This window comes from Lissotriton vulgaris, chromosome 11 (assembly GCF_964263255.1).
Source record: "Lissotriton vulgaris chromosome 11, aLisVul1.2, whole genome shotgun sequence".
Taxonomy (NCBI): domain Eukaryota; kingdom Metazoa; phylum Chordata; class Amphibia; order Caudata; family Salamandridae; genus Lissotriton; species Lissotriton vulgaris.
The window spans coordinates 356918567-356945021 of record NC_141699.1 but is presented as its reverse complement, the minus strand read 5'-3'; positions in this window follow the sequence as shown (position 1 = coordinate 356945021).

Here is a 26455-nt window from a genome sequence, read left to right as displayed (position 1 = left end):
AGAATCCACAAACTGCAAACTGAGCTCCAACACCAACCACCTAAACTGCATCCTGCTGAACACCCGCTCGGTCCACAGACACTCCATTGAACTCTGGAACCTACTCGACACCACATCTCCGGACGTTGCCTTCCTCACAGAAACCTGGATGAACGCCTCATCAGCGCCCGACATCGCCATAGCCATCCCGGACGGATACAAGATCATCCGAAAGGACCGCATCAACCAAACAGGAGGAGGCATCGCCATCGTCCATAAAAACACCATCCGCATCACGACCAATTCCGACGACTTCCTTGCTACCGCCGAACACCTTCACTTCCAGATCCACACCGACCCCAAGACCACACTCAGAGGCACCCTCATCTACAGACCACCAGGACCCCGCACACAATTCAGCCAAGACATCACTGACTTCATCAGCCCACATGTCCTCCCCTCCGAGAACTACATCCTACTGGGAGACCTCAACTTCCACCTGGAAAAGAAAATCGACAGCAACACCACCACCCTTCTGGACAACCTGGCCAATCTCGGACTCAAACAACTTGTTGACACCCCCACCCACCTTGCCGGACACATGCTCGACCCTATCTTCACCTCTAGCAAACACATCTCCTTCGATCACACCACAGCTCTCCGTTGGACGGACCACAGCTGCGTTCACTTCAACTACAAAAAGACCACGACCCACAACCCCCCACAACCTATTCCCCGAAGAAACTGGAACAAAATTACCACCGAACAGCTCTTACCATCGCTTCACCAAAACCCTCCTGCCAAATCATCGGACCCAAACCAAGCAGCCACCAACATCACACAATGGATCGCCCACAGCGCCGACGAACTAGCACCCTTGAAATACCATCAAATCAAGCAAGGTAGCAAAAAAGCACCATGGTTCAACGACGACCTTAAGAAATCCAAGAAGCTCTGTTGTACCCTCGAGAAAGCCTGGAGAAAAAACCCAACCACTGACAACCTGGCCTCCTTCAAGAACGCCACCCGCAAACACCACCAACTGATCCGTACCACCAAGAAATCAGCATTCAAGGCTCGACTTGACAACAACGCCCAAAACAGCAAGGAACTATTCAACATCGTCAAAGAATTTACCAACCCCACCGCCGGCACCAACGACATCACTCCCTCCCAAGACCTCTGCGACTCTCTATCCTCATTCTTCCACAACAAAATCGCCGACATACATAACAGCTTCAAAAACCAGTCCGAAGACCAGCCCACTTCAACCACCTCCGAACCAACACCGCACTCTAACAACCTTTAACGCCTGGAACCCAATCACCACCGAAGACACTATCAGCCTGATGAACTCCATCCACTCAGGATCGCCAACCGACCCATGTCCCCACCACATTTTCAACAAAGCAGACTCGATCATCGCACCCCATCTCCGCGATGTCATCAACTGTTCCTTCAACTCCGCTACCTTCCCGGAAAGCTGGAAACATGCCGAACTCAGCGCCCTTCTGAAGAAACCCACAGCAGACCCCACTGAACTTAAGAACTACCGCCCCATCTCGCTCCTCCCATTCCCTGCCAAAGTCATTGAGAAAGCCATCAACAGCCAGCTCGCCGCCTTCCTTGAATCCAACAAATCCCTCGACCCCTCACAGTCCGGCTTCCGAGCCAAACACAGCACCGAAACCGCCCTCATCGCAGCAACAGACGACATTCGAACACTACTGGACAACGGAGAAACAGTTGTCCTCATCCTACTCGACCTCTCCGCAGCCTTCGACACAGTCTGTCATAGCACCCTCATACAACGCCTCAGCAACGTCGGAATACAAGGAAAAGCATTGGACTGGATCATCTCGTTCCTCGCCAGAAGAACCCAGAGAGTCCGCCTCCCCCCTTTTAGATCAGAGGCCACCGAAGTCATCTGCGGCGTACCACAAGGATCATCACTCAGTCCCACCCTCTTCAACATATACATGAGTCCCCTCGCATCCATCGCGCGCCAACACAACCTCAACATCATCTCCTACGCAGACGACACCCAGCTGATCCTCTCTCTCACCAAAGACCCAAACACCGCCAAAACCAACCTACACGAAGGAATGAAAGAAGTAGCTGAGTGGATGAAGAACAGCCGTTTAAAACTGAACTCGGACAACACGGAAGTCCTCATCTTAGGCTCATCCCCCTCTGCCTGGGATGACTCGTGGTGGCCACCAGCCCTGGTAACCGCACCCAAACCTACGGATCACGCACGTAACCTGGGCTTCATTCTGGACTCCTCCCTCTCGATGACAAGACAAGCCAATGCCGTCTCATCATCCTGCTTCACATCCTGCTTCAACATCCTACGCATGCTCAAAAAAGTCTTCCGTTGGATCCCCACCGAAACAAGAAAGACGGTCATCCACGCACTGGTCACCAGCCGACTGGATTACGGAAACACCCTTTACGCCGGAACCACAGCCAAACTACAGAAAAAACTTCAACGCATCCAAAACGCCTCAGCCAGACTCATATTGGACATCCCTCGTCAAGTTCACATTTCCGGTCACCTGAAAGATCTCCACTGGCTCCCCGTCAACAAGGGAATAACGTTCCGTCTCCTCACCCACGCACACAAAGCCCTCTACAACCTAGGACCCGAATGCCTCAACACCCGACTGTCCTTCTACACCCCCACCCGCCAACTACGATCATTCAATCAAGCCCTCGCCGCAATTCAGCGAATCCACAGATCCACCATGGGGGGAAGATCCTTCTCCTACTTAGCGGCCAAGACCTGGAATTCTCTCCCCACCCACCTCCGCCTTACTCAGAACCACCTCTCCTTCAGAAAGCAACTAAAAACTTGGATATTCGATAAGTAAAAGCACCCGCCCCCCCCCAAGCGCCTTGAGACCCTCTGGGTGAGTAGTGCGCTATATAAATTTCTGAACTTGAACATTTGATAGCGTTGGTTATCAGAGTGGTGATTCCTTTTTTACTTGGAATCGTCAAGCAGCAGTTTTGATATGTAAGAGTTTGCACGTATCCATCTTACTTGGTTTGTAGACGAGCACGTCTTGTCAACACAAATCCTTTAATTGCATTGAGCACGAGCACAGTGGCATTTACTATATCAACTCTTTGTTTCACCTGTGGGTTTAGTGGCATACCTTTGTTTGTTTCTCCTGTAGTGACATATTTGCATGACACCTTGAGATGATCATTGGACACCTTGAGATGATCATTGGTCACCTTTTTTTCCCATCTGTCATATACAGGTAATCCTCTTTTGGCTAGAGCATAGTAGCAGAGGAGCCTTTGATGTTGGTTTTTTCAAATGAGCGAAATGGTCTGTCATTGGAATAATTGGTGTTTCTTGGAATGCCACTGTTGTTTTTTTGGAGTGTATTTAAGGTTTAAGATGATGAGATTACGCAACATTAGAGGTATATGGAAACCCAACATATATATTGTTTTTTGCAGTGCCAGACACCCAAAATAAATTGGGTTTGAACTGGATTGATTGAAGATACAGCGGTCTGCTTTTACTTTGTATGAATTTCTGTACAAGAACATTTGTTGAAATACATAAACAATTTATTTTGTTGACCCATTACAAGTTAAGTATGTAATTGATTATCTTGAATTTAATAACTTATTAAGATTTGTCCCACGGGCCTTATGGTTTGCGCACTTGGTTCCAGGAAACTGGGGTGCCCTGGACCTCTCACAGTGATACTGTTACTACCATCCTTGAAGGTTGTGAAGAATCATACAGTAAAGCCTGCATTCTTCTTTGCCCATCCTATATTAGATTCTGAGGATGATGCGCATGACTGTGCAACCTACATTCCAAATGAATCTCAGGCCTTGAAAAATCCACTAGCAATTGCAAGTGAGATTTTATCAGGTCAAGCTATTTTTACCACTTACTTGTCCCTGCCAGCCAGCAAACTCACACTGGAAGAAACCGGTGTTCTGTTCATTCAGAAAGTGAATAAGGAAGATGGTTTTAAATCTTGTTTTTTATCTTGACACATTTGCTGACTGCTCAAGGACAAAGGTCAAATGTCAGTTTGTCTTTTTACTAATTGTTGCTTCTATGTTCCTGGAAAATGGTATTAACTTTTCTTTCTCTTATTTCAGTTAATGCTTTACAATGTTAGTTTTTTTTATCTAACACAACATTTAAATAGCTTGTAAATGAATAGTACAAGTATTTCAAAATAGATCAGGAATTATGAAAGTACTTTTTTTTATTCAGTAAATAGGAGCAACACAAATCAGAGCAACACTTTACTAATGATAAATATTTGCAGAAACTTTATTACCAGACATTGTACACATGACAATGCAGTTAATGAACTAAGAGGCAAGTCATCAGTCATGTGTATCCCATATGTGGCTAGATTTGTATTTTATACGGAGCTAATATTTAGTCTATTAGCACCTTCGGTGCTCATGAGGTCTCCTGGCCCTCATGAGTCAAGGTAGGCGTGTGTTCATGACGGTCGGGAGCTCCGCCCACACGCAATTAATTCCCTGCCTGGGTGGGGGAATTAATCAGTGGGCAGAGTTCTGACGGCTCCCGGCCGTCATGAGCACACGCCTACTGTGACTAGTGGCGAAATTCGTGCGGCGGTGAAGGGGTTAAGTCAAACTAAGTCGTTTTCTGTACGCAGATGTGCTGAACTCTCATATTTGTAGGCGCTCTCATATGTGATGTGGCATCTCAGTGAAATAAAATACTTGCCCAGGATCACAATTTGAAACCAGGTTTTGGGTCAAGAGCATTTTAACACCTTGGCTGCTAGGTGTTTTCCACTCCCGTGCTGACTTTTGATTATTTCCATTGTTTCATGACAAGCTCAGCTCGTCACCAGCACAGCTCAACCGTGCATCATGTCGAGCTGAGCTCGTCATGAGCATGGAAAGGGTTAATTAAGTGAGTAGATTATTTAAGTCACTAGACCTGCAGGTCAAGTAACATTTTTGGTATTTTTCTAGGCCTGAATCTAGGCATGCAACAGAGGCTCCTATACCTGGTAGCATTGTCTAAGTTGTTGATGGTTCTTCTACTATTGACCAGGATGGTGTTGAGACAAAATATCGGGTTGGAAATATCGACTTGCAAAATATTGAGTCAAAAATATTGTGAAATGAAAAGAAATCCCGTAGGGTAAACTTTTATAACAACGCCAGATACCTTGCATCAAAAATCTCTCACTCTCATACCACTCTATCCATTTTCTCAACTTATACACCAGTAGATTGTGCCATATATATTATGAGGACTCCCACAAGAAGTAAAATTGTACAAATGTATTTATTACACATAACACAAATTTCTTAAAAATACATAGGCCTAACGGTCTACTCAATGATCCAAGGTTAAAAACAATGCTAGAAAAATGAATCAACAAGAATTCAAATTTAAAAACACACACTCAAGAGAGTTCTACAATCAGACTGATATAATCTGTCTTTCACAGTTTACACATCTACCGTTACACCGTATTACTTGCACTGTTAGATAGTTTCCACTATTCTCAATATTCCAGCAGTGCTAAGTTAGTAGATTGTGCATATTCTTTTGGCGTCAACGCGTTTTCGATGGATCATTAAAACATTTTTTCCATCTTTATCAAGAAAAGTTCATATCTCTCTCAAGTTGAAGTAAAATTGATCACAAGTAAACACCTATAAAACATAAACACTATTAGGACAAAATCATAACAGATTTTACACAGTAGCATACATAATGCAGTGTTTACTATAATGTTTAATTTTATCTCATGATTTGTCATATTCTAAATATCACGCTATTGAAAAGACCTATTTGCATTGCTTCTACTTTTAGACAATTGCCTACCCGTTTACTCATGTTAAAAAACACAATATTTGACATTACGAATAGTATATTAATTATTGTGACATGGAAAATTCATCAGCAAGAATATCGTTGTCAAGAATATCTATTTTAAGGTAAATCATATCGATTTTTTTTTTATTCTGTTTATTAAGGACAGGGCAGATTGAAAAGTAATTGCAAATTGAGAAATTGCTGCTGCTTGTTTGATACAAATCCCATTGGCACATGCATGTCAATAATACAGGTAATACATTGAATATGAAATAGAATGATACAAATCCCCTGATTTCCCCACCACCTCCCTCATTCGGAACCGACATCGGATGCTGTCAGAGGCGGAGTACAAATATATCCTCTATACTTGTTCCATGCTCCCCATACTCTACCCCATTTTACGTCACCTTCTCTGCCACCATGGCCACATCCATGTCCGTGCACCAGTCATTGAGCTTTAGCGAGCACCGTGAAGCCCACAATCTGGCTATATTGCGTTTGGCGAACATCAACCCGAGGGTCGCCCAATCCTGTGGTGCGTGGTGAAGATCCGTGGGCTCCCATATGTTTAATAGTCATCTTTTGGCTCTGGTATAATAGAGACTTCACCTACTTGGGATATAGTTTGCAGTACTGCTGTCCAGTATGGCATTATCCACGGACACTGCTACATGGTGTGATAAAACGTACCCTCCTCCCCGCAATCCCTCAAACAGAGCAGGTACGTGGTACTCCCTATTTTATGTAGGATCACCCTGGTGTAGTACGCACAATGTAGTATCTTAAATTGTATCAATCTCAGTTATGCTGGAATTGCTACTTCACGTGGAGACGAGAGAGCCTCCTGCCAATCCGTGTAATCTAGGTCCCCCAGGTCAGTGGACCATTTTATGCGTAGAGAGTGCATTATATCAGGTAAATTGTTAACAAGTTTGCGGTAGGTGAGAGAGGTAGCCTTTTTATCCATGTAGTCAGTCAGTAACCTATCCTCTAGGGGAGAGGCCTCTGGTAGTGCAGTGTCAGGTGGTATAGCTGCTGTAAGTGCCTGCCTCATCTGCATGTACCTGAATATTTCAGAGGGTGCCAACTCGTATTGCTCCTGCAGGCGCGTAAATGTAACCATCTCACCCTTAACCCATAATTTACCCACAGTAGAGATGCCAATAGCATCCCATCTGTGGAAACCTTTACTATTTCTAAGTGTTCCTGGTCGTTGTGTGTCCCAAAGTGGGGTCAGCTGGGTGAGAACCCCCTTCCAGCCCAATTTTGTAAGTGCTGTGTACCAAATCTGGACCGTATGCGCCATTGGACCGACTAGTGAGGTAGATCGCTTTTTGGTATATAGCACCCTCATGACTCCTCCCTCTCCCAACCCATATCTGTCCGCTTTGAACGCCAGATCTGTTTGCGTGGCATATATCCACTGATTAAGTACTTTCAGTTGTGAAGCCCAGTAATGCAATTGTATGATGGGGAGAGCTATGCCTCCATCGCACCAACCTCGGATCAATTTGTCCATGGCAATGCATGCCAGTTTGTTCCGCCATAATAAACTAGAGACCTCTGCAGCTATAGCTTTAAAATAACTTGGTGGCACAGGAAATGGAGCGTTCTCCAGAGCATAGAGAAACTGGGGGAGTGCCATCATCTTAAAAAGGGCTGCTTTTCCGAGAAATGTTAATGGGAGAGAATGCCAGTGTAGCGTGTCACTTTTGAGACGTTCTAGGGGAGGCATGAGATTTGTTTTCCTAAATTTGTCGGACCTTGGCGTGATATGGATGCCCAAATATTTAAAACTTCACTCTGCGATCTGTATATTACATCCTTGTGGGATTAGCATGTTGGTAGGCCGTGAAGCACATACATAATGATAATAGATGTCATATATAATAATACGCCGTCGGCATATAGGGATATGCCGTCCTCCCAGCTCACCGCCCACTTGAGCCCTCGGATAGTTGGTTCCCATCTAAACCATGCAGCTAATGGTTACAAAACGAGGGCGAACAGTAATGGTGAAAGGGGACACCCCTGACGTGTTCCACGCCATAGTGGAAAATTCTCTGATATGTGACCGTTTGCCGCTACATGAGCCAAAGGCTTTGTGACAGCAAGTGCAACCAAGCACAAAATTTGGGGCCAAAGCCAAAATGTTTTAGGACCGCGAAGAGGAAGGGCCACTCCATCATATCAAATGCCATACGGGCGTCCAGTGAGAGGATGACGGCTGCTTCTTGGATGTAAGGTATTCGGACCATTACCCCATGCAGGCGTCTCAGATTAAGGGCTGTGTTTCTTCCAGGCATAAAGCCTGATTGGTCCGGGTGTATTAGGGCAGTGAGATGGGGGGTTAATTCAGTTGCAAGGAGTTTAGCGAGGATTTTAGCTTCAGCATTAATCAATGATATTGGGCAGTATGAGGTACATTCCTTGGGAGGTTTACCCGGTTTAAGAATCGTCACTATGGTGGCTGTACGTTGATCCTGTGGGAGCTCCTTCTCCTCCCGACTCTGGAGATACATATTCAAAAAATATGGGGTGATTCTACTAGCTGTCTTTTTATAGAGTTCTATGGGTATGCCGTTAGGCCCCACTGCTTTCCCTGACTGTATGGCCCCTATAGCCAATTGAATTTCATCCGTCGTGAGGTCAGCTTCGAGCGTTAGTTTGGGCATGTTGATATCTCTAAGGAAGGCTTGTGCTTCTTCAACCGTTGTCGTTGATGTCTATGTATATACCTGCCGAAAGTGTCTAGCTAGTTTCTTTACTATTCCCTGAGGGTCCGTTAGTGATTCCCTCTTCTGTTTGTAAATGCGCGATCCACCAATTAGCCTGCTCTCTCTTATCGAGCCAGGCCAGACGTTTTCCCGCCTTATCCCCAATTTCATATATCTTATGCTGTGTGTCCTGTAACCTAGTCCTAACCCTGTCTTTTAGATATTCCCTATACTCCGGCTGCTTAAGGTGCAGGGATTGGGCCGATTCTATTGTCAGGTTTTGGGTATGGTGTTCCTTGGCCTGGTGCAGTTCTAACTCTATAGTCTACAACTGTTTCTTCTTTTCAAATTTATGACCAGCAATGGAGGCAATGTCTTGGCCAAGAATAACTGCTTTGTTGGCCTCCCAGTGGATGGATGGGGACCGGACGGATTATACATTTTCTTGAAAGTAGTGTTGCTTTGTGTTATTGATGTCAGTAAGAATTTTGGGATTGTGTAGGTAACCGGGATATACAGGATAAATGCAACGTCTAACCGTGTGTTTATACGTGTAGGTTAGTAATACTGGGGAATGATCCGAGATTCCCCTGGGCAGGGTATCAATTTCAACAATATTATGTAAACTGTCTGCTGATATTAGAAAATAGTCTATCCTCGAGAGACTATTATGTACCCCTGAGTGAAAGGTAAACTGTTGAGTCGAGGGGTGACGGTAGTGCCAAGCATCCATGAGACCAAGTGCTTTTATAAATCCTGCAAGTCGGGAGGTTCCAGTACTTTGGGCTTTGGGGGGATGTCGGTCTAGGGCCCCGCAAATAGTGGTATTGAAATCCCCACTAATTAGGAGTTCCCCCTCTGGAAGGGCGAGCAAAAAAATCACTAAGGGCTGGGAGGGCCACTTGGTGGAGTGCTGGAGGAATATATACATTTACTATATTAAAGGCTCGTCCTTCCCAGTGGCACGCGATAGCCGCAAATTGGCCCTGGTCATCCGTCCATGTCTGTTTAATTATCAGCGGAAATTGCTTTTGTACTAAAACTCCCACTCCCAGTGACCCAGAGGAGAACTCAGAGTGCACTACCATTTGAAATCCCCAGGAGTCCATGGCTCGTGTGTTTCTTGAAGTAGGGCCACTGCAGGTGGGTGGCGTTTCAAATATTGTAGAACCAGCCCTCTCTTGATCTTGTCGCCCAGCCCACGGACATTCCACGTAATCACTGACAGGTGAGCAATTGACGTCAGGGGAGGTGTTGAAGGTTTAGTCTGCACAAGAAGGAATGGAAATGTACCAACAATGTGCCAGATGTGTAGTGCATAAATGAAAACGTTTAACCACTGCCCTTATGGAATCTGCAAACCACAAAATACAAAAAACAATGAACAGTCCCCCGCACCCTCCCTCCTCCCTGCCTCCCTGCTTGACGGACTTAAAACTACCTGCCTCCCCAATTGTGCTGAGTGCTTAGTACCCTTTCCTAATACCATGAGATAGGGGGGGGGAGAGATCATCCGCAGTCCCTGAAGGCCTCCCCAATATTTTCATGAGAAATGGCTATGTACCCTTCCATGAGTTAAACAAGAAATATATGTTCCCGGTGCAAAATGAATCCTTGCATGGGTTTTTTTTTGTACCCCGTATCGGTCTTCAAGAACTCCTCTTCAGAGCGTTGGTCACTTGCTAGTACTGAACTGGTGCCAGCCAATCCAGCCGTCAAGTCATTAAATTCTGCCAGTCCATCAGAGCCAGGTTTCCTCCATATCTAAGTTACGTGCACTCACCTCCACCGGTGTCTGACAGTCTTTCTGTTACATTCGTCTACTCCGGTTCTTCCCTCAGTTCATTCCCAATACGTTGCCCGTTGCCTCCTACAGGGCGATCCGATCGCGAAACTTGGCGCCAGCCTTCCACCCATTCCTGGGCGTCCTCAGGTGTCACAAAAAAACGTGCTTTACTTTCGGCCTCTATCCTTAGCTTTGCGGGGAACAGCATTGAAAACTTGAGTCCACGGTTCCTGAGTGCTTTTTTGACCTCGAAGAAGCCACGGCGTTGCTTCATGACTGCCGCAGTGTAGTCCGGGAAGATTGTAACAGTACTATTGTCGAGACGCAATGGAGGGGTGGCGCTTGCTGCTTGCAGTATTACATTCCGGTCTCGGTAGTTAAAAATACGAGCCTGGGTTGTGGGGGGGACCCCCGGTCTCGGTTTTTCTCGCCTTCTTGGTCTTCGAGTTTAGCGGCCAGCAACTTCTTGTCCTCTTCTTCTTGTCCTCTTCGAGTTGGTGAACTTGTTTCTTGAGAGTGGAGGTGCCAATCACCAGGGTTGTTGCTGTGGCTTCCACCTCTGATGCTCTGGCGCACATTTTGTTGAAGTCTGCTCGGATTAATGAAAGTTCCACTGAGAGGGTCCCAATACGAGAATCCAGTGATGGGTGCACATTATTCAAAGTGGTCATAATGTCCTGTAATGTGATTTTGTGTGTCTCTGTGGCCTTTGAGCTTGGTGCAGACCCATTGTCCTGGTCAGCTGGGTAGGGGCTGTGATTTAGTGTAGGCATATTTTTTGAGCTTCACCTGGTTCTGGTCCTTTAGGTTTCTGCTGCTCATTTTGGCGGTGAGGGCGGTTGCGTGTCTTAATCAGGGTCCGGGGTGGTATTCGCCGCTGCCTGCCAGTGGGTTAGCTTGTCACACGCAGCCTGTCGGGTTTTGCAACTCTTCTCCGTCGATTTTGCATGTCGCCACTCACTCTGTCAGTAGTTCTGGAGGCTGGGGCTACTATGAGGCCAGAAGTTCAGGGTGGGGTCCCTATTCCATGAAGTATTGGTATGGTGCCAGCGCCATTGATTCCCCTCCCGCCTGCCTTTATGGTTCCGGTAATATTCCGGGGTAATGCCCTGTGGGTGGGTAGCGTCTGCACTCTCCTCCCTGGGCAGCTGGAATGGAGATACTCTGGGGGGGGGCAGGGGGGCCCACTCCTTACCTCTTTTCTTGCCCCACATGTCGCTATCTGGAGCCATACAGTAGGTTCTTGGATTGGTGTCGACTGAATAGGGGCTCTGGACGTTGTCCGTGCTTTCACAGTGATCTTTATGTGGGTGCGGGTTCCCCCGTTACGCGCTCCGCTGTCTGCCAGCCGTTGCTCGGTCACAGGCCGTCGCTGCGTGTGAGCCTCGCGGCCAGGTCACCCTCGTCTGTTCTGTCACCGAGCTTCATCCTGCAGTGAGCGCAGGACCGTTGTGTGAGCCGTGGTTGGCTCTGTGCTAACTTTAGTCCCCGGCTTGCCTCACCGGGATAGGCCACGTTGTTTCTACTCATCGCAGTCACCTCAGGAAGCTGTCAATTGACTTCGGGTCAGGAGCGCTGGAGGCACGAGGTCTTCCGACACCACGTGCTGTGAATAGAAGGTTGAGAAAGCCGCAGGATAACTGTGCGGATTTAAGGGGATATGTTATGGACTACAGAGACTCCCTATGCTGTGGCCATTTTCTCCGGCTGCAAGCCAGGCCCCCCCATAATATGTTTTTTTATACTATTAAAGTCATTATTATCAATTACAAAAATATAATTGCTTATAATATCGTTTTTAATTATGGGTATGGATTTTGGTATGCATTTTAAATGTATAGGATGTATTTTTGTAGTTTTTAAATTACATTTAGGTAATTTTTGTTATTTTTTGCATGGTAGCGGATTGTGGGTGTTCAAGGGTATAGAGTATGAAGTAATTTGATTATAATAAATTAATCATTAATTTTTAATTAACAGTTTTTAAATATGTTAATAATGTAATTCATTGTTTTAATTTACATTTTATGTGTGGGATGTATACTAGGGGTATAGGGTAAAAGTAATTTAATTATTTAATAATTCATTGTTAAGAAACATTAATTATTTAAATGATAATTATGTTAATAGTGTTAAAAAAATCTATACATTTTTATGTGCAGGTTGTGGGATGTATAGGGGTACAGGCTGAGAAGGAATTTAAGTTTAATTATTTAATAATTAAGTTGTTAATATTAATTGTTTGATAGATACGTTAATATGGTTACATTTTGTTTTTAAATATACATTTTGTGTTTTGGCATGTGGAGTTTATAGGAGTACAGGGTGGAAAGTAATTTGATTTTATTTTATTGGAGTACTTTTTGCTGAACTAGACTGGAATTCTTACAACCAGTAAGCATAAGAGCCAACCTGTACATGTTACCAACTTCCGAGAAGGCATTTATTTACAAGAGCATTGTTACTTAAAAAAAAATTATAATTCTTTATTGAGGTTTTCATAATAGATACAAAACTTGAAAGTATAATAAACCATGTTTTAAAACACTGCAGCTGAAGGTTAGCCGCAATGAATGATGTTTGGGCCAAGTGTAGTGTGTCTTCGACTTCTCCAAATCCCAACTGTAGAAGTTCCTGCCAGCGATCATAATGCTGGGTTAAATCAGCAGTATCTTATACATCCTGCCAAGTGTGGTTGACCCTTTAAGAAGCACCTCCACCAGTGTCACCCTAGCGAAGCCGCATCAAACCCAGCCTTTCTTGCTAAGAAATCTCTTATCTGAAGATATTTGAAGAACTGTCTATGCTCCACCCCACATCTATCCTTAATCAGATCAAAAAGTACTACCCCGTCTCATCCATAACATCACCAATCATCCTCATTCCTTTATTATACCAACATTTCATATGTCCATCATTGAAGATACCAGGTAGTGACTCATTATTGTACATTGGAGTATAGGCGTTAATAAGTCCCAAACCAAGTCTTTTCCGGATCGAAGTCTTAAACTTTACCCTTTTGTAATAGTTGAATTCAGTATGACGCACAAGACATGCGCTAGCCTCCCTTCCCAGTGATAGCTCATATACTCATATATTGTGGTGGAGGTTCCCTCCTGTGACCTAGCCGTTTCCCCATTGAGTAGGATACCCATTTTATATAATACCGTAGCCCAATGATATAGCTGGAAATTAGGGACAGCCCACCCACATCTATCCCTTGGGAGCATCAAAAATGATAGCACTCTTTGAGGGCGGCAGTTAGCCCACAGGAATCTAAATTCTATCTGGTTCAAGGACTTAAACCAGCAGCTGTCTATGGTCAAAGGAATGGCCCTAAAAAAGTATAAATGTTTTGGCAAAAAGAGCATTTTAATAATATTGCTTCTCCCAACCAACTTAAGTTTACGGTTATTCAACCGAGGAAAATCCATTTTAAATTTTGGGAGGAGCGGGCCCAGATTTGTTTCAACATTTTTTGTCACATCTGCCATAAATTCAACCCCAAGATACGTAGCCTTCTGTATTACCCACGAATCATTCAGCTGTAGCCCTGTACTGATCACAATTTGGGTCTTACTTTGGTTAAGCCGATAGCCAAAAATATGCCCAAAGATGTTGGCTTCCTTTACAATTTCTCCTAATGCGCCTGCATGGCTAGAAGTGACAATTGCTAGATCATCAGCATAGGCCAGGATCTTAGTCTTCCCCGTTACTATGCATGGCTAAGATCCATGTATTACTATCAATCTTTCTGATTAATGGATCGATGTATAAAGCTAACAATAGGAGGAACATGGACAGCCCTGGCGTGTCCCCCGACTAATCAAAACTGGATCTGACATCTCTCCCATTATCGCTACTCTGGCCATGGGTTATGATACATTATTGCAATGGCCTTGATAAAGCCTTTTCCTAGCCCTCTGCTCTCTAAAATGTCTCAAAGATAAGGCCAAGATACCCATTTAAAGGCTTTCTTCACGTCCAGCAGAATTAGCTCCATACGGTCTCCAGCAATCCCTGCGGCATCAAAGAGTGCAATTGCCCATTGAACATGCTCAATGGTTCTGCAACGAGGGACAAACCCGTGTTGAGCTGGGGAAACCAATTTCTTTACTACCCCCGCAAGTCGTTTAGCTAAGATCTTAGCATACACACTTAAATCGCTATTTATTAGTGTGATAGGGCGATAGGACCCCCAGCTCCTTAGCCGGCTTGGCCTTTTTGGGAAATACAACTATATTGGCCAATCTCAAAAAGTCAGGTGCCCCCTGTTCCGCTTGAGCCTCTAGAAAGACATTCTTATCAGTTCCTGTAAGCAGGGAGCACTTTTTTTAAAAAAATTGCCCAGGAATAGAGTCTTTTCAGACCGTGAAGCCCCCAACTTCCTCCTCAGTGATAGATGCCTCCAGTGCTTCCCTTTCCTCTAACGATAAATTCTCCCCTGGTAATCCGACCATATAATTCTCTATTTCTTTTCCCCCACAATTGATTTCTTCAGTATATAGAAGCTGATAAATTCGCTGGAATGCAGCACGTACGTCCGAGGGCTCAGAGACTAAGCAAAACCAAGGGATCCTCAATTCCCCCCTGAATCACCCGCTGTATAGTGCGCAGAGCTAGAAGGTGTCCAACTCTCTCACTACATTTGTACATTTTAGTATGGCAGGCTATATATTTTCCTGCCACTTTTTTTGCAGAGATGTCCAATATTGTTGACTTTATTAAAGCCACTTTTGTTTGTGCCTGCCCGATATCGCTCATGTTATCGATTACCCCTACCAGTTGTGTTTCTGCTTCAAGTAGCTTCCTGTACAATACCTGCATATGCTGTTTTTCCTTCTCTTGAGATGTCGACCCATATCTTGATGTTTCCCCTCTTACCCCTGCTTTTAGAGCATCAAAACTACATTCAACCTTGCGCTTCCCCTATTCTCAGCTATGAACCTTGGGACCCAGTTCCTTATATGTTCGATATACTCCTCATCATAGAGGAGCGTTCTATCAAAAGTCCAACATGATATCGGGGGCTTCTGTGTTTGTATTGAGATTTCTAAAACCAGCGGATTGTGATCAGACATAGTCCTGGGTTCTTGTGTGGCCCAAACATCTGTTAGCCCATGTGTCATACATAAATTAGCTAAGGATTTGAATACTTTAGGTTTGTGGCCATGGTATGAACTTTCCCCTAGCTTTATATTACTGGAATTCATATTGATATTAAAATCCCCACATACTATTAAAGGAAGCGGCCAGCCGACTGGCTCTGTGTTTAAACTAGCTAAACAAGGCAGGGTCATCCAATACCGAACCATACACTGAGCATAGCGTAAACAAAGTATTGCCATTACAGCATTGAGTAATGACCCACCTGCCCATTTGATCCGACCTTGGGAATCTAATTGTGCTTCTGCGAGCTATAGTAGCGACCCCTTGTGTACGTGTTCCCTGAGATGAGCTGGAAACTAACTGATATCCCGCATGTTCTGCCACCTTCTGCCTGCCTGCTTCTACCTGTGTCTCTTGCAGACATACTATGTCTGCCTTTAAATATTGGATGTCCTCATTAATCCTTCGTTTTTTGAGAGGGTTATTTAGCCCACAAATATTAACAGATACAATTCTTAATCTACTGATTTACAATTCCTGCCTATTTCTTATAGCTAACAATGCCATCTCATCAGATTCAGCCACTGGGCCAGCCCATCACCGAGAGCCGTCCACAAATGAATTAGTTCATATGTTACACTTAATAGGTAACAGCAGGCATTTAACGAATTGGCTTCACACAGGCAGAAGGGGGACACTGATATCTCCACTGGGGGCTTTGCTGGCTAAGTGGGAGACAGACATTGGTAGCAGGCCTGTCAGACAAAGAATGGACAATGATCCTTGCATACCCGAAGACAGTGTCACGCACTGCGCGATTTAAATTTATACAGTATCTGATCATACAGAGGGCATATCTAACTCCTCACAGACTCCACAAGATGTTTCCCACTTTGCCATCGAACTGCCCGAGATGTGTAGAACCAGATGCAGAGTTTTGTACATATGGTGTGGGCATGTCCAGCACTGGCACGCAACTGGGCGCAGATAGTGCAGGTGTTAAGGATGTAGTATGCGAGCACACCCGGAACGCGGCAAAGAGCTGTCTATTAGGGGAATACCCTCAACCGAAGGGATATAAAGTACAGGGAGTTTTGATAATCTAGTGTTAATACTAGCGAAGAGACACATCACCAGTCGGTGGAAGGCAGCAAAGCCACCAAAACTACAGTCTTGGAGGGAAGAAGGACTTAAGTGGAGCCAAGTAGAAAGCGCTGTGATACATAGGGAGGAGCAACGTGGCGGAAAAGAATACCAATAGCAATGCCTGTGTGAGGTATTTAAATGCTGGGAAGGGCCAAGGCAGGCAGCAGAGGTTTGATAACTGCAAGGTTTTAGGCTTAGCCCTTGGTCCATAACACTCGCTCTACTGGGCAGACCTTCTTGACGGGGTGGATAAGAATGTAAGAGGCGAATACCGTTTCTATGGTTCTCTGATATATGATGTGGTATACTGTAGTGTGCCCTTTGTTCTGGGTTTCTTACATAATTAATTGCAAATTTGTAAGTATGCTACTCTGGCTGCCTGAGCGTCTATCAATGGAGTTTCCCAGTTAGCTAACTGCGAGAGGGGAGGGGGTGGGGGGGACAAGGGGGGCGGCGGGAGGGACCCAGGGTAGTTGAATAGTGTTTGCTAAAAATTCAAACTGTGAGCTTAAATTGTAAACTGTGGTACAAAATGCAAGTGGGTGTATATAGAGCACAATTATGATGTTAAATAACCATTTGCACTGTAATGGAGGACTGGCAAATATGCGCCAGGATGTAATTTGTAATGTTTACGAAGGTGTGCCGCACAGGTATACGCATGTACTGGTGGGGAAACAATTGTTTGTATGTCCAACTGAAAAACTCAATAAAGTTTGTGTAAAAAAAAAAAGAACTCTATTCATAATATTTTAAAGTCGACACACAGACAAGGCAGAAGGAAGAGAAAAAGGCCACCAAGAAAGAGACAAAAAAATGCAGCCATATTTTGGCCAGATTCAACATCCCTCTAGGTTCTTTCTATTTCCCGGTCTCTGAAGTTTTTTGTAGGAAATCTTGTGCCTGTATTTCGGAGGAGAATACCCTGGTGATTTCCTTATGAATAACCTTGAGCCGTGCCGGACTTACTAGATACACCTCAAACCCAAACATTTGGAAAGGTGTGATTAATTGCCGAAGCCTCCACCTTCTTTCCACAGTGGTGTGGTAGAAATTTGGCCTAACAAAGAAAGTGTGCCCCTCTGCAGATCTTCTTGCTTCGGGCCTCGCTTTATCAAATACCACTTGTCTCAGGAGGAAATTCCAGAAAAATATTAAAATGGCTCAAGGCTTTCTAGGCTTTTCATTAACATCATTCTGCCCCTCCCTCTTTTTAAGCATGAGTGGAAAGCGGTGCACTCTCTGCACCTCTGTGTCCCAGTCCCAGTGTGCCACTTCGGGTAGACACTCTTTTAGCAGCTGTAACACAAACCTTCTAATGTCCCCTCCTTCAGCATTTTCCCGTATGCCCAAGAGTCTCAGGGTATTTTGCTGTTGGCGATTTTCAAAGTCCTCCAACTTCCACATGACGTCCATCATCTTGGTCTCATTTGCTGTGACTTGCTGTGCAGTAACCTCAGCTCTTGCCTCCAATGCGACAACTTGCTTTTCCAATGCCATTGTTTGCGCCACAATTTCCGTGAACGTCTTGCTTACATTCCGAATAGCTCCTTTTAGCTTCTTTGTTGCCAAGTGGGCCCTCTTGTGCTCCTGTCTTGCTTCCACTTGCATCTGTTTGAGTGTGAAGTATTTCAGTTCCATTGAGAGAGATGATTCTGCTGCTGTCTTTGATTCGGGAAATATCTTATTTATCCTGGTCCCCATCCTCAATCAAAAAATGAGTAGTTGAATGGTCCCATTTTAGTTGACTAGATCGGCTATGATCTGGTTCTGATTGCCTTGTCTCAGCTTCCTTTCCACCTCTGTTTCTCCTTCTCCTTGTTTGGGAGGAAAGCTGTTTTTGAGTTTTTTGGGTTGGAGAATGAACTGAGTCAATCTCCGAGTTATCCATATTCGATGCATCATTTTTACTGGAATTGGATAGTTCAGAGTCCTCACTGAGAAAGAAAAAAATGTTTCCCCCTCTGGGGTCCCCTCGACCTTGCATTGTACCTGATAATGATTAGGGTTGGTTGCTGAGGCACCATTTGGATCCCTCTCCTCATTACATTGATTAACAGTCATGCTAGTAGTGTCAAACCCGCTTGCCCCCCCACACTGGTTCCCCTTGAACCGAAATTAGTAAGTCAAGTACTCACAATGTTCAATGGAGGGAGATTGGCATGCCCAGCAGCAAGTCCAGACAGGATCTTGCCAACCGTAGCCTCTTTCCTTTCTTCAGCCTTCCCTCGGCTGCCAAAAATCCCCGGGATCACCCGTTGTTTGGTGGGTTACGCCTCCTCGCTAAGGCACTGGTCTTTGGGCTTGAATTTCTCCTCTTCCACCTCCTTACGTCCTGTCGTGGGAGTAGTATATCCTACCTTCCTTCCGATCGGCGTCTTCCGGGCTGTATGGGTGCTGTCCAAGTATCCCACATCTCCAGCAGCACCTCTCTCCTTAGTGGTCCCTAGGGGGCTTGAGCTGTTTTGGAGGCATAATGCTCTGTCGAAGCCGGCATCTGCTGTCACACTAGTCGGTTAAAGCTCTCCACATGGCGCGAATCAACAGTTCGCCAGGTTTCGCATGTATTTTCCCCTGCTTCAATCTCCAGGCGTCCATTCTTTCACAGGGGATCATCGAAGTAGACTCTTCATATCAGATTTACCCAACACAGCTGCCATCTTGCCCGTAATAATTTAATTTTACCCTATAATAAATAATTGTTCATTAATAATAATTATCTAATAGATGATTATGTTAATTGTGTAAATATATATATATTTTTTAAATATAAACTTTATGTGCAGTTGTGGGGTATATGTGAAATGTGTGGCATATACAAATGGACAGGAGTTTGTCTCTCAGGGTAATGTACTAGGAGCTTGGACAGATAAAGATGCAGTTAGGCGTACACCCTCACCTGTGTCATCAGGTTCACAACATGCCCCTTTTTTGGTGGCTAAGACTGCCTCGCCATCTGAATCTAACCCCAATGCAGATAATGTCACACCTCATTATTCAAAGACTGTGCATTTACATCTGAGAGACTTGCAGAAAGCTGCTCCACCACATGGGAGACAGTTATGAAAGTCTAGAGGATACTCCCAGTCAGGGGATGACCTACTATATAGGCAACTATATACAGGTAAACCAGTGATGCTATAGGCTTTACTTACAATAGCTCGTGATCAGTTGCGATTCCCAACTCATAGTTCAAGAGATCACTTGTCTATGCAAATACAACAAGACTAGTTTGTTCCCAATTTGCTTGATATGCGTACTATGTACCTTCATAAGGGTATAGTCTGCCAACATTTCTCTCCCAATCCTATGCTGAACGTAATAAACTCTACCATTCACCACCACAAGGTCCTTTTAAAGCCCCCTATATTGACTTTGTGGACATGATTGACAGGTGCAACAAATATTGGTACCTCATAGTTATAGTTTGTCCTTTTTCACGATGGATTGAAGCAGGACCATGTGTCCATTGGGATGCTAAGTCAACTGCTAAATTTCCAGTTTGTGAGGTGATTCCACACTGGGGAATTCCAGAAGGGATACGATCTGACAAAGGCACACACTTTGTTAATACAATCTTCTCACATCTTAAGACAATGTTAGATATAAAACATGACTATCCTCAGCTTATCAATCCCAAAGTAATGAAATTGTTGAGCGTTTAAATGGCCTACTAAAGAGTAAGACCAGCAAGCTACGCGCCACATTGCACAAGAAGTGGTGTATTGCCTACCATTGGCACTCTTTTCACTTAGGAACATGCCTAGTTCTGATCATCACCTGACAACCCATCAGATAGTGACACGGAGACCCATGAACATAGAAATCGCTACCACTAGAATGAATATACAGGGAGAAGGCTAGGAGGAAATCCTAAATGATTAAATGCATATTTCCCTTCATGAATTAATCAAGGCTGCAAAGTTTATTTCTAAAAAAGAAACCAAAGGGAAGGAGAAGCGTGCCACCACTGAGGTTAATCTCCCAGTTGTGCATGTAGGAGACTCTGTGTTTGTACGCAATTTGTCTAAGTCCAGCATCACACCAAGCATCATAGACATTGTAAATGGAACAATGGGAGGGGAGAAAAAGTTTACATGAACACCCCATGAGCCGTCCAACGACTTTGTTACATCATTTTTTAAAGAAGAGAACTGCAGAGTATTATGGCACCATCTGGAACGATTTTCCTCAAGAGTATTGGTTGTTTAATAATGCACTGTTTTTCTTTGGGAGCATTCTACCATTTGTTAAGGCTAAGTCAACTGCTCGATGGCTGTGGATAGCTCCATGGGAGTTGCTCAAATGCATAAGTACTACAAAGGATGGATTTAATGCCATAAAGGAAGAGCTGCCTGCTGTGAGAATTATGATAATGCAGCACTGTAATGTACTTGGCACAATCCCCCCCCGCCCCCTTGCATGGCTGTCATGAGGTCAAGATAGGAACCGCCAGGGAGTTGCTGCTAATGATCAAGGATGACAATGACTGGTCTAGATATAATGAGATCTAGCTGGCATTGGCAACCGGGGTGGCATAAAGGAACATAGCAAGTGGCTGGGGGTCGCAGGAACCTCCGCAGTGGGGCCAATGGATGCGCGACCTAGATTGGTGCCAGAGAGCAGAGGAAACTATTTACAAGAGTAGAGGTTGCACTAAGAAATGGAAGAGAGGCTGGGGGCCTTGGCGGAAATAAAGGGCGCTGGAGGGAGTGTCAGGGTCATGATTTCAACATTTGGATGCCCCGCTTGTGCCCTCAAAAGCCTTACAATGTATTGAAAACTGCAATTTTACCACATGCTGTATGAATACTGTCCTATAATGTATGGTACTATGAGCAATGTTAATAAAAAGATTTACAAAAAAAAAATTAAAAAGATAGGAACCGCTTGCTGTACTTTTACCCCAGCAAACAATGTGAACAATGGAACTGTGTCAGAGGCTATACAGACTTTCTACAATCTACAGAAGAAAATGGTAGATGAAGGTGTCCCAGATAATTGGTTTAGTGGGTGGTAGTCATAACTGCCATCCTAGATGTCGAGATTGTTGGGAGCCTTGTTGCAAACTACTGTGACTCTACTAACATTTTATTGTGTTGTACGATTAGTCCTAGCATGTTGTAGAAGGACAGGTACAAAGGCGGGAGGATGTTCCCAGTTAGGGCAGTTGTAGATTCTCAAGGCAACACATATCACTTAGGGCCAACTGTAGACCAAGGTTTAGATCCAGTAGATGAAATAGCAACTATGGGGGGGGGATTTTATGGGAAATGTGAAATGTAAAAATATGGCGCAAAAGCAAACATCCGGAGAGAGTCACACAGCAATAGTAGTCCAAGTCTGATAGGGGAGGTGGATATAGCCACGTCCAACTTTAGAGGTTGGATTGATTCGGGTATAAAATTACTAGCCCTAGAGAAATCCATCAAGAACTTTAGGAAAAACCCCTCTGCTCCATGGTACTCCCCCGTGTTTAAAAAAATGTATGATACAGAAAAGAAAAATAAATATATCTTGTTATGTAAAGACTATAAAGAACTGACAATGCCAGTAAAAACCCACTACTCTGATAAAATCAAGGCAGCTAAGAACTCCTCTTCAGAGCTGTTTCACACAGTGACTAAACTCTCTAATTGCAACCTTGGTAATAGCTTTATCCCTGACCAACTTTTTTGTAATGACTTGGCATGCTATTATCAAGAGAAAGTGAACAATGCTTTTGAAGATTTTGCAACTTCAAGATATTCTAACGTAGATCAGCGCCACCTCCCCCTTCCCACCCCCATTAGACCCCAGGCATATGTCTGCTGAGGTAAGAACAGGGTGATTCTCACAGCTGAACTGAATAGTTTCCCATCGTTAATGGTGGAGAAGGTGAGTAGATTAATGGAGATCGTTAAAATCAGGTTCGTCCCTAGATTCATGTCCACCATTTGTCCTGCAGTTAGTTCCCGAAGTAATAGCAGCTCCTTTGACCAGACTACTGCATATTATCTTAAAAGAAAGACACTAACCAGTAGCCTGGATAAAGGCCTCAATTCTAACTAATCTGATGAAAACCCCTCTAGATTCCATAACTTCTAAGAACTATGATCCGATCTCCTGCTTACCCTTCCCCGCCAAAAAACTGGAAAAGGTATTGAATGAGGAGATCTGTAACCACCTTGATGTTTCAATTATCTGAATCCAGCAGAACATGGCTTTAGGCCAAAGCACAGCACTGAATCATCTTTGGTGATGGCCTCGGAGGAGATCCGTAGGCTTGTCGATGAGGGTTGCGGGCAGTACTGATCTTTCTGGATCTTTCAGCCACATTAGATACGGTTAATCATGACATCCTTATCAACAGGCTTGAGTAGTCAGGAATAGGAAGCTCTGCTTTACCTCTGCTGAGATCATTGTTGTCTAAGAGAGAACAAACGGTGGAAATTGGCGGCTATAATTCCGCATCTTTCTCTCTTCCATGTGGTGTTCGCAGGGGTCCTTCCTATCCCTGACACTCTTTAACATATATATTTCTCCTTTGATAAAATTGATCCAATTATTTGGCTTGACTACTGTAAACTATGCCACTGATACACAGATTATTGTATCAATACCTGGTGAGGGAGCTACATCAGCTACCAATTTCAATAATTGTCTCTCCCAGGTATCTACCTAGATGCAAGCTAATTGTTTAAAACTAAATGCAGGAAAAACAGAGGTCATCCGGTTTGGCATAAATGCCCAGTCTTCAGATAATACCTGGTGGCCAAAGGAGCTCGGCCCTCTTCCCGTCCCAACCCAGAAAGCCAAAATCCTAGTGGTGCTATTTGACGATCTCCTAAGTTTCTCTAAACAGATAAACCACATAATGTTGTCTTGCTACTACATAATTAAGAGGCTACAAGAAGATCTTTAGGTTTATTCCATGCGAATTGCAAAAAACCGTTGTGGTAGCCCTGATCCTTTCAAGGATAGACTACTGTAATGCCCTGTACCTGGCAATGAATAAAGTCCTTCTGCGGAAACTGCAATCTTTGCTGAACGCAGCAGCTCGACTTCTCCTGAAGCTGCCTAAATTCCTCTCTATATCAAATAAGATTCTGGAGTTACACTGGTTGCCAGTGGTAAACAGAGTGAAATTAACGGCATTATGCTTGACCCACAAAGCCTTACGTAGCGTGGGCCCTCTACACCTCCAAAATCTGTTCTCCTGGTATTTCACAATGAGGTCTAAGGTCTACTACTGCTAGAAGGGTCTCCATTTCTAAAATAAAAAGTCGGCTTGGGGCAGTAGACGTTTTTCCTATCAGCGGGCAAACTTTGAAATTCCTTGCCCCCATCTTTAAGATCCCTAGATAGTCACCTCCTTTTTAGGAAATCATTAAAGACATGGGGCCATATTCATGAACACATTTTCCCATAGACACAGAATGGGCAAAACCCTTTGATGAATCAGGCCCATGGCTCTTTACCTCCTCTCCTACCTAATCGACGCTGGGCGTTGTGCATCTTAGAGAGTTTCCGTCAGTGTCACCTCCTTTTTAGGAAATCATTAAAGACATGGCTCTTTACCTCCTCTCCTCCCTAATCGAAGCTGGGCATTGTGCATCTTAGAGAGTTTCCGTCAGCACCAAGATACCTCGGTGATCGCGTGCCTTATAAACCTATTACTTACTTACTCACAGCTATATGTGTTGAAAGAACAGTGCAGCCCAAAAAGCTTGTGCTAATGAGCAAGAGGTGAAGAGTTTACTTCAGAACAGAGTGCATAACCTGTAAGGTCATAGTTAAAGGGAAACTCGTGTTTTGCAAGCTTAAAGGAATTTATTGCCTAAGCACACAGGTCCACCAGCACGTATTCTGTGTTTTCAAACATACTGGAAACGCATTAGACAATAGGAGTAGGAGATCGAATTAGCCAAGAAAAAACAGAATCTGATAAGAGTTCTTTAGGGGTCCAATCCTAAAACATACACACCAACAAATACTCATTCAACCCAAATCAATCAATCAGAGTTTTGTGGAGCATGCTAATCACCCAAAGAGGATCCAGGCACTAGCATGAGGAGGTCGATCCGAACAGCCAGGTCTCGAGTCTGCTCCTGAACTCGGCGAGGGATGTTGATGTTCGGAGGTGGATCGGAAGGTCATTCCAGGCTTTAGCTGCGAGGTGGGAGAAGGAGCGACCTCTGGTTCAGGTGCGATGGATCCGTGGAACGGTGGTGAGGGCAAGATCAGCAGACCGTCAGTGTCTGGTGGGCCGGTGGAAGGTCAGGCGGTTGTTCAGGTATTCTGGTCCGGCATTGTGGAGGGCATGGTAGGCGTGTGTGAGCAGTTTGAAGTGGCATCTCTTCTTGATAGAGAACATGTGTAGGCTAGGGGCGTGGGGGCTGATGTGGGCTCCTCTGGGCTGGTTCAGGATGATTCTCGCTGCTGCGTCTGGATGGTTTGGAGGCAATTGAGGAGGAGAATGGTGGTTTCTGATCCATCTGAAAACCTTCTGGAACATTCCAAAATGCAACCGCATTCAAAAGTAGAATAATACGTAAGGGCTGATTATGATGTCAGCAGGTCCGACACCGACAGCAGATCAGTGAAGGACCCACTGACTTCTGTCACTGTGGGCAGCCTGCTGCATTATGATGCAGTGAGAGGAGGAATCAGGTGGAGGGACTGTCAGATCGCATCCAACAGACTATGGGAGCCCATTGGTGGGTCAGAAAGAGAACATAATCCTTTAATGATGGCAGTTTCGCTGTCAGGATTATGATGCCGGTTTTCGAAGGCCATTCCATGTCGCCCTTTCTGACATGGAAAGACTGTCAGAAAGCCACACTGGGGGCCCCTAGCAGAGCACCCTTCCCCCGCGCCCCCAGCTTTGGGGTCTGGGAGGCACCTTTCTGGCCCCCTATACATCCCTGTACTGTGTGGCAGGCACAGCATGGTACCTGCCACATGGTGCAAGGATGTTTAAAAACATCCATTCTACAATGGAAAATTGTGCTGCGGGCCTATTCTGTCCGCCGCACAAGCTTCCATTGTAGAATGGATGTTTCCGACCTATGGTCGGACGATTCCAGACTGATATGGTCCGTCAGACATCGTAATCATGGTGTTAGTTGTTAAGCATTGTTAGACCTGCAATAAAGGATGTGTAGTGAATTTGGTTAAAGTTTAGGGTCATAAGGACACATGTGGTATATATTCAGAAAGCAACTTAAAACTTGGATATTCGGCAAGTAATTCCCCCACCCTTCCTCGAGCGCCTTGAGACCCTATGGGTATGTAGCGCGCTATATAAATCTCTTGACTTGACTTGACTTGTTTTTCATAACTAATGTACAACTATGTAGTAATCTGTTGTTTGATGTTTTGTAATAAAGTATAGTTTAACTCTGTATAAAAGTGCCTGCCAATGAAATAGCAGATTGAGACCAGCTGTTTACTGGGGTGGACTTGCCCCTCACCCTTTAGTGACAGTAAAAAGCTTTTCTTTTAATTGCCAAGAAGTTTGCCTTTTTCTTTATTCACCCGGCAACATCTGTCTCAACAATGTTGGTGAAGAGCTCAAGAAACTGATTACAGCGGAAATAGGATCCCAGGCTCATCGAGATACGGTTGGATGTTTACCAAAATATCTGTTGTAAGGATTGTGACTTTACACTATTCACAAGGTCTCCACATTGTTTCCAGTAGTGGTCAAGTACAATTTATAGGCATATGAGTTTATTTATATTTTCACTGTGTGCACAAACTGTCAGTTGCTGGTTTTATGAACTACTAATCGGGTGCTAGAAGCATGCTTCCTCTGTGAGTTCAAAAGCAGTTTTTGATCACTTGGAACACATTGCTTTTGGAGGGATCCACAATTTC